We start from the raw sequence: 8,739 nt of genomic DNA on the forward strand, positions 1-8,739 counted from the left end.
CCGGGAGGGCCGCGCGCGGGGGGCGCCGGGGTCCGGCTTCCGGGGCTCGCGACCTGCGGGCTCCGTCCGGGTCTCGGGAGAGCAGCGGGTCGCGCCGCAGGCTCTTTTCCGGAGCGGCCGGGGCGGGGGCGGCGCTCTGCGGAGGCTCCGGGTCCCCGCCCGTAGAGGGAAAGGGTGGAGGGCTGGAGGGTCCGCTCGCACAGCCCCCTTCTCAGGCCCTCCGGGGACTCCGGAGCGGCAGCGGGCCCGGGGCCCGCCTCCCCCTCGCGGTCTTCACTCACCACAGTCACCGAATACTCTGTCCCCGCGTGGAGATGCAAAGCGCTGAAAACCGCAGCGGGGACCCGCGTTGCCCTTTAGGAGAGGGAAATTCCTCTCGCGACCACAGCCTGTTGTCTGGGGACAGCGAAGGAGAACACTGCCCAAAACAGGGGACGAAGACGTCCCTGAAGCCAAGGTCTTCCCAACTTCACCAATGACCTTGGACTCCTCTGCTAAACAAGGTGTCTCTGTTGAATTTCCTGGTTCTGGGGATCAACGTGGCTATTCACTTTCTAACTCTAAGGAGTTAGTAGCGATTGGGTTTTAGATAAGTAAAGCACTCCAGACATCTTTACAGCAAGTGCAATATAGCTATAGTTTGTATTGACTTTAGGTTAGGGCTGAAGGAAACCTTAGGACCGGGAAGAAAACCGTTCAAATTTGTTAGACCAAATGCAAAGCTAATACATCAGCCCCCTCCCTGCTTTTCTGGGAAGGCAGGTTTGAGGAAATTCGTGGGAAGAGACTTTCCTCAGAATTGCCAGAGCCCCGGGTATCGCCATCTAGGACTCTAAGCTTTACCAAAGAGCCTCAGGATGAAACTGCATCATTTTGTTTTACCTTAGCTGAGAGTCAAAGAGCAGCCATCCCAGTCTGGCTAAGGGCTCTTCCTGGTGAGTTTCTTGAGTTTCTTGTTATGTTATTTGTTCACTCTTAGATCTGTCTTCATTTTTACCCCTAAACAGAGCTTTCTGCACAGACAGTCCTTCCCCTGACTGCTTTCTCCTTTCCCTGGCTCCCCTTCTCAACCACATTCACTAGAGTTTAGTGCACACAGTCAGCTTAAAGTGTAACAGACTTCTATTTACGTGTGAGAGAATTCAATACAGTTGAAACCATCAGTCTCGCATTATTGGGAAGTGTTAAATGCACGAAACATCTTATTCTGTTTGTCCCAGTTTATTTTCTTTCAATATCGCTTCTACTTCTGTTGGATCATAAGGCTCAGACTGTAAGATTTCTTCTCTCTTATATTTCCTAAGTCATGGAAAACCCCTCCTTCATGAAACATGAAGGTTCATTACACAACGGAACCCCATCACAACAGGAATTATTCTTTTGCCAAATCTCGACTTTAGTAGCTCGGAGTACGTACCCTATCCCCCAACCATTTTGTCTCCACTGGAAGTCCTAGTGGGTTTGAGCCTCCTTTGACCTTCAACAGAGATAAATCTGCCCCTGAGGCTTCTTGTCAAAACTGCTGTCTGCACCAGCATCTCCTTTACCTGCTTGACTTATGGTCTTTTGGGACAGCGTCCCAGGAATTTGTTTTTTTTCTTCCTTCTCACAATCCAGGTTTCCAGGCCCTCTGCATCAGACATTCCTGCGTTGTTTCCATTGAATCCCTTTTAGTTCTTTATAAGATTGTTGTAAAGCTAAAAAGGAAAGTACCTGGAAAGTGCCATGGAAATGTAGGACTGTTGGGTTAAGGATAACATGTCTCATGCTTGCGGGTTTACAGCTTCCTTTAAAACAGAGATTCCCCCCTATTTGGAAGGAAGTATTATTCGATTTTTATTCGGAAGCCTTCTGAGCACAGGGACTGTGTGTGTGCCCATGCATGTGCGGTTAAAATGGGATGATTGGAAGGTAGAGACAAGAGCTGGTAAAGGGGCAGAGGGAAGGGTGGGTACGGTAGTGATGTGGAGTTTCTGAGTGGGAAGTGTCGTGGGCTAGAAGATGGGAAGAGAAGAGAGGAAAATCCTATTGGGAATGGTTTTCATCTGAGTGGGACCACCAGTACTGGCCACAGTGGCACAGATGAGGTGCTTGTCCATAGGGGCTTAGTTTCCCACTCATCATCAATAAACATCTTCCATATGCATCTTCTGTAAGACGACCTTCTGAAGTTAAGAACACAGGAAATAATCTCCTTTATTAAAGGTTTGTGTTATCAAAGCACGAACCACTGAACTCAAGCTTTCCAAGACATTTTATAAGAATACAGTATAATTGTAGAAACCGTAGAATTCATTTTAGAAGGAAGGTTTAAACAGGGAGGTTTATAGAATCTTAGAGTTCAAAGGAGACTTTAAAAATTATCTAATTGCTGTGCCTGGGTGGCTCAGGTGGTTGGGCTTCCAACTTCTGCTTAGGTCATGATCTCCTGGTTCCTGGGTTGGAGCCCCGCGTCAGGCTCTGTGCTGATAGCTAGCTCAGAGCCTGGAGCCTGTCTTGGGATTGTGTATCTCCCTCTCTTTCTGTCTCTCCGCTGCTTACACGCTCTCTCTCTCTGTCTCTCTCTCAGAAATAAATAAAACATTTAAAAAAATCTTGAAAAAAAATTATCTAATCAAGTCTTTGAGATGTTGCATCAATCAGCTTCTTGGTTCCTGAGTTCTCTGTTTCTTCTGTCCGGCACCCAAGTCCTTCTTAAAACCAATATATTTGGGGCACCTGGGTGGCTCAGTTGGTTAAGCATCTGGCTTCTGGCTTCCACCTCAGGTCATGATCTCACAATTGTGGGTTCGAGCTGCGTTGGGCTCTGTGATGACAGCTAGCTCTGAGCCTGGAGCCTGCTTCAGATTCTGTGTCTCCCTCTCTCTGGCCCTCCCCTGCTCATGCTGTCTCACTCTGTCTCTCAAAAATAAATAAAAAACATTAAAAAAAAAAACCATATATTTGTAAGCCAGAACATTCCTCCTGACTACTAAAAAAAAAAAAAATCCTCTCCCTTACCTAGTGGTTTCTTCCTAGAGTCTGGATTTGAATTAGACTAGAGAAAATTCTCTTTTTATTTCTCTAGACTTGAGGTTATTAAATAATCAGCTCACAGGTGCCCAGAAAGCTACATGGTCCTGTAAGAAACTCCAAGTTACAGGAAAATAAATTCAGTTAAATATTGATAAAGAAATGCCAGCTTTTCTTTTCTAGGGCTAAAATGTAATTTTCCTGTACTAAGAATATTTGAAGTCCAGTTTTTCACTGCTTTTATCAAAATACGTGGAGCTAGTACCTGTCTATAGTTAATTTAGTCATTCTGCAACATTTACCCAATACTGAATTCTAAACCTATCTTAGTTTTCTTTTTCCTCTTTCCATTTCCTTGAGGCTTGTTTGTTAAAGTGTGATTAGATTGATACATCCAAGTTACCAGGATGAGAAGGAGGTCTCATTTGCTGAGTGTGTATTGTATATCTGGCACCGATTTACATCATTTAGTTTAATTTCACACTTTTCGTAATAAGTAGTTTATCTTAGAACACTTTACTGATGGAGAAAAGGAGGCACATGACTTGTTTACAGTCACAAAGGTGGGAATTGGTGGAGTGGGGATTTGAACCCAAGTATTTTTGATTATTCGGTATTCGTGTTTATGCCAGGAGCTTCCTGGAGGCAACGCTTTTACTCAGATGAGAGAAATAGTAGATGCTACTGCAGAATGGACAGCAAAGATTTGGTCACCTTTTGTCCACTCAACTAAAACATGCTAGTAGTGTTCTTTTTCTAATAGAAAGGGCTGGGCTGGAGTCGAATCAAAGCCCTTGGAAAACTTGAAAACTATGTTCCACTCTCTTAAACCACATGCATGATGATTAATATTTATTGGAAATATTTCATAGAAAAACTATTTATTATAATTTCCAGGTCTATACCATGACTATAAAAATATTTAAAGTATTAGCCAAGATAACTTTTATTCATAACAGATTGACTTAATGAAATAAGATGCATGGAACATTTGAGCAACTCATATCCCCTGTCTGAGCTTGTAGTTATTCATCTATAAAACAGAAATAATAAATGTAAGATTCCAAGAGTTTGGGGTGTCAAAGGAAACAATGGAAACAAAGTGCTTTGAGAACTGTAATTACATATACATTATTGTATATGTCAATAAGAAAAAAGCTAAATGGAAATCACATAGTGAATTGAATGGAAAAGAAATATTTTATGTCAGATAAGCTTTGATCACAGAGTCATGAAGTTTTAGCATAAATGGAGAAGTTATAGAATATTTAATTTCCCCCATTTATAAATGAAAAAACAAATGTCCCCTCCCAAATAAATTGTCCACCGTCACAGCGCATCCTTAAAAATATTGTTGAAAATTCTAAAATAAGAAAATGGTATTACAGGAATAGGCATAGTCAGGCAGTGAATATTTATTGAGTACCTCCTGTAAATCTGACACTTTTCTAGATGCTGGGAATGTAGTGCCCTGAAATACATTCCTGCCCTGAAATAACTGATAGTCTTTCTAAAGGAGAGAGTCAGATTAAAGATGTTTGAACAAACAAGACTATCGCAAGCAGGCACTGATAAATGTTTAAAAGAAGTTAAAGGTAATGATGCCAAGGGCTTTGGTCTGAATAACTGAGTGGATGGGGGTGGAAGGGGCAGGATGTGGTTCTGCTGGAGATGAGAGACATGATTAGTTCTGTTTTGGTGGTATGAAATGTCAAATAATGATCGGGCATCCACCGGGAGCTGTGGAATGAAGTCCAAGCTCAAGGAGAAGTTTAGGCTGAAGGTAAACATTTGAGAGGCTTCATCTCGTAGATTGTCCCCAAGCCATGGGATAAAAAAAGAAAAAAAAAAAGACTAATTTGTTTTTATGTAAACAGTTTTCTTGATCAGGTCGTGGTGTGAGCAAGGTGATTCAAACACGCCTTAGCTCTTACACTCAAAGTAAAGCCACCCATTGGGGAGCACACTGTCACCATAGCAACAGTGTCCTGTCCAAGGGGGTAGGGACTCTTTTCTCGTTTTGAGGCTAGAGTCATGTCTACCATTTTAAAAGGAAAATGTTCATGATCACACTATTACTCCTTTTATTAAGGCCCAAATGTATGCCTCACATCCATTTCGGTAACTTGGGAGGAGACGAGACTAGGAGCTCTTCTGCAGAAATGGATTTTCATTAGTGTGTTATGTGTCCAAATAGCCCCAACTTCTGAGCTGAACTTACGTGAGAATGGCTTCAAATTTCTAGGTTAAGATTTATACACAAACCATCACTGCATTTAGATTTTCTTATCAAAATTATCTTGGCCACCTGTTTTTGCTTATTTTTTAATTTTTATGGGGTGTTAGAAAATTTATCTTTTAATGCCTTCACAATAATCTTTCTTTATTACCCTGGTGACGGTTGCTGTAATGTGCCAGAGGAAGTTGTTCTTGAGTAAAAATTCTTTTAGAAGAAGAAATAATGAGGCTAGAAGTGATGATTTCAGGTATAATGTTTCTCAAGGTGAAGTCTATGATTAAGAAAGGGCCTTAAAATACATACCCAGGTTTTACAGTAATTTAATGTTCTACCTTTAGAGAATACTTTCTGTTCATCCAGCTCTGGATTTTCTTTGTAGTTCTGTTTAATTTTTTAAAGTAAAACTATACATGCATATTATAGAAAATTAAAATATGAAAAAGCACCAGGAAGAAAAAAAAACATTTGTAATCTCACACTCAAAGATAAATACTAATAATATTTGTGTATATGTTATTTCTTTATAACTTTTTAAATAAAATAGAAGCATACTGAAGATACATCTTGTTGAATAACTTTCTCTGATCACAAAGTAAGACATCATAGAAAATTTAGAAAATGTGTAAGTGCAAAATCTCAGAAAAATAATAATTACTCATCCTATTACCTGAGGGAAACATTATTACAAATATTCTTGCATTTTAAATGAATACATGTACTTTATATGTACACATGTGTATGATATACATACATATATCATGTTGAAGTGGGATTTCCTATTTTGCAACTTAATTTTTCCACAGAATATTATACATGATTTTGTCTATAATTCATTATTCTGCTACACAATTACTTTAACAGCTTTATAATATTATATGGCCACATGATGTAGTTGTCTGTTAAAATATAGATATTCATGAGGTGCCTATGTGGCTCAATCAGTTAAGCGTCTGACTTCGACTCAGGTCATGATCTCGCAGTTTGTGAGGTCGAGCCCCGCATCAGGATCTGTGCTGACAGCCCAGAGCCTGGAGCCTACTTCAGATTCTGTGCCTTCCTCTCTCTCTGCCCCTCTCCTGCTTGCACTCTGTCTCTGTCTCTCTCTTTCAAAAATAAACATTAAACAAATTATAAATATAGATACTCATGCACAGTGTCATGATTTCATGCAAGGGAGTAAGTTCATGTTAAATTAAATCGAGTGTCTTTAACAATTTATGCAAGGTAAATAGGAAGGTAAATGGTAAGGTTATCAGGGTAGTTGGTAAAGGAAAAATAAGTAGCAAATGAGCAAGTTTCTAAGGTACGGATATGAAAAGATTAGGGTATCCCCACCCGCTTGTTGGTGATGTGTATATGAGCATAGGGGTGTGATCAAAGCATTTTATTGTCATTCAGCTATAGTTATAAAGGTTATTCTAAAGGTAGTGAACAATGTTAATGTGTTAAATACTAGTGTATTTTGCACATTATGATTATATACCCCTGCATTGGTACAGATATAGGAACAGATATAGGTATAGAATATCATCGCCAACTTGATGAGGTTTATGGAATTAACGTTTTCAGTTTACAGAATATTTTAAACTTGCCCTGAATATGGAGATCTGGATGGAAGAATACCCTAGGTATTCATTCTTTTGGAGACCAGCAGGCCAGGAACCAAGTTCCTACATTTTATGCAGCCTATGTGGTTCTTTGAAAGGGTGAATAATGCTTTTTATAGCAAAGTGCATGGAGCAGCACTTGCATCAGGGAGGTTTTGGAACTTATTAAAAATTGCAATTTCTGGAACTTACTCTAAACCAAATAAATGAAATTCTCACACTTAATGCACTTCCCGGGTGATTTGTATGGAAATCAAATTATTAGAATGATTGGGCATTAATTTAGGGAACTAAGAAAAAATCCCTGTGAGTTCCTTAGCATTAGAGATTTTTATTTCTTACTTATATCTCTGGCACCTAGCATAGTGCCTGGCCCATGGGAGGTGATAGTTATATATAGGGGTGTGTGTGTGTGTGTGTGTGTGTGTGTGTGTGTGTGTGTGTTTCCTTTGAGAGAGAGAGAGAGAGAGGGAGTGTGTGTGTGTGTGTGTGTGTGTGTGTGTGTGTGTGTGTGTAAGCAGAAGCAGAAGAAGGGGCAGAGAGAGAATCCCAAGAAGACTCCACACTGTGAGTGCAGAGGCAGCCGTGGAGCTCCATCCCAGGAACTGTGAGATTGTGACCTGAACTGAAATCAAGAGTTGGATGCTCAGCTGACTGAGCCACCAAGATGCCCCAACAGTCACATATTTATTATATTGACTATTTGTCTTAATACTTATAATGTTGTAATAAGTTCATGTCTTATACTATTTTTCTTCAAAAGTCTTTTTTTTTAAGTTTATTTATTTTGAGACAGTGTACATGGCTGCACAAGCAGGAGAGGGGCAGTGAGTGAGGGAGAGAGAATCCCAAGAAGGTTCCATGCTGTCAGCACAGACCCCCACACAGGCCCCATCTCACCTGTGAAATCATGACCTGAGCAAAATTTAGAGTCAGATGCTCAACTGACTGAGCCATCCAGGTGCCCCTCTTCAAAACATCTTATAATAACTTTTCAAACTACTTTCATAATCTCATTGGTTGTTCCTTTTATAGGAACTTAATGATTGTTGATTACATGAATGAGTAAAATAATGTGTGGTAACACCTTATCCCTCTTACCTCAGAGCAGTATGCCATCCCTAATTACTTGGGATACTGACTTTGTCCCTAAAGGTATCAAAGCTGAGAGTCAAACCCTTTGTGTTTATTTAGTATCTGCCAAAATGTCCACATGATCTTCAATGAGCAGCTGCAAACTTGGGCATTGTAATCTATACATAAAGCAGATTGCAGAGACTCAATGAGCTAATACCCATGAGGATACTTTGAAATCAGTAAGTGCTTTGCAAATGTACGTTATTATTCTCATTTTCTCCATTAAGGTCATCTTCATCAAGAACTTTCCTCCTGCCTCAGTTCTTGGGAGAGCCAATCACGTTCCTTTATATGCGGTAAGCTTGGGACCAGAGTATATTTAAGAAATTTGTGAATGTGAGCTCCTTAAGTGTTAGGAGTGGCAAATAAGTTGACCATGTTCACCATTTCACCCGTGGTATCAATGGTCAATGTCACTAAGGAATTATAGTCTTCTTAAAAAAAAAAAGAAAAAGAATTATATACCTCTAGTTCTTATGTGCTCAGAAGTTTCCTCCCAAACTTTCTCAACCCCCTGTCACAGGCAACCCCTCTGATTAATTGTCATTGACCCTTTGGGGGAAACTTTTTTCCATCTCTGATGTAGGATAAATTTATATATTAAGTATGTATGTATTAGATTTGAGTTTTGCACATATTTCTTAAAGAAATGAGATTACATTATATGTATGAAGGATGTGGGGCTGTATGTACATATTGTGTGTATACATGTATAGATATAGATGTACATATTATTTGCGACAT

The sequence above is a fragment of the Suricata suricatta genome, chromosome 15 (assembly GCF_006229205.1).
Source record: "Suricata suricatta isolate VVHF042 chromosome 15, meerkat_22Aug2017_6uvM2_HiC, whole genome shotgun sequence".
Taxonomy (NCBI): Eukaryota; Metazoa; Chordata; class Mammalia; order Carnivora; family Herpestidae; genus Suricata; species Suricata suricatta.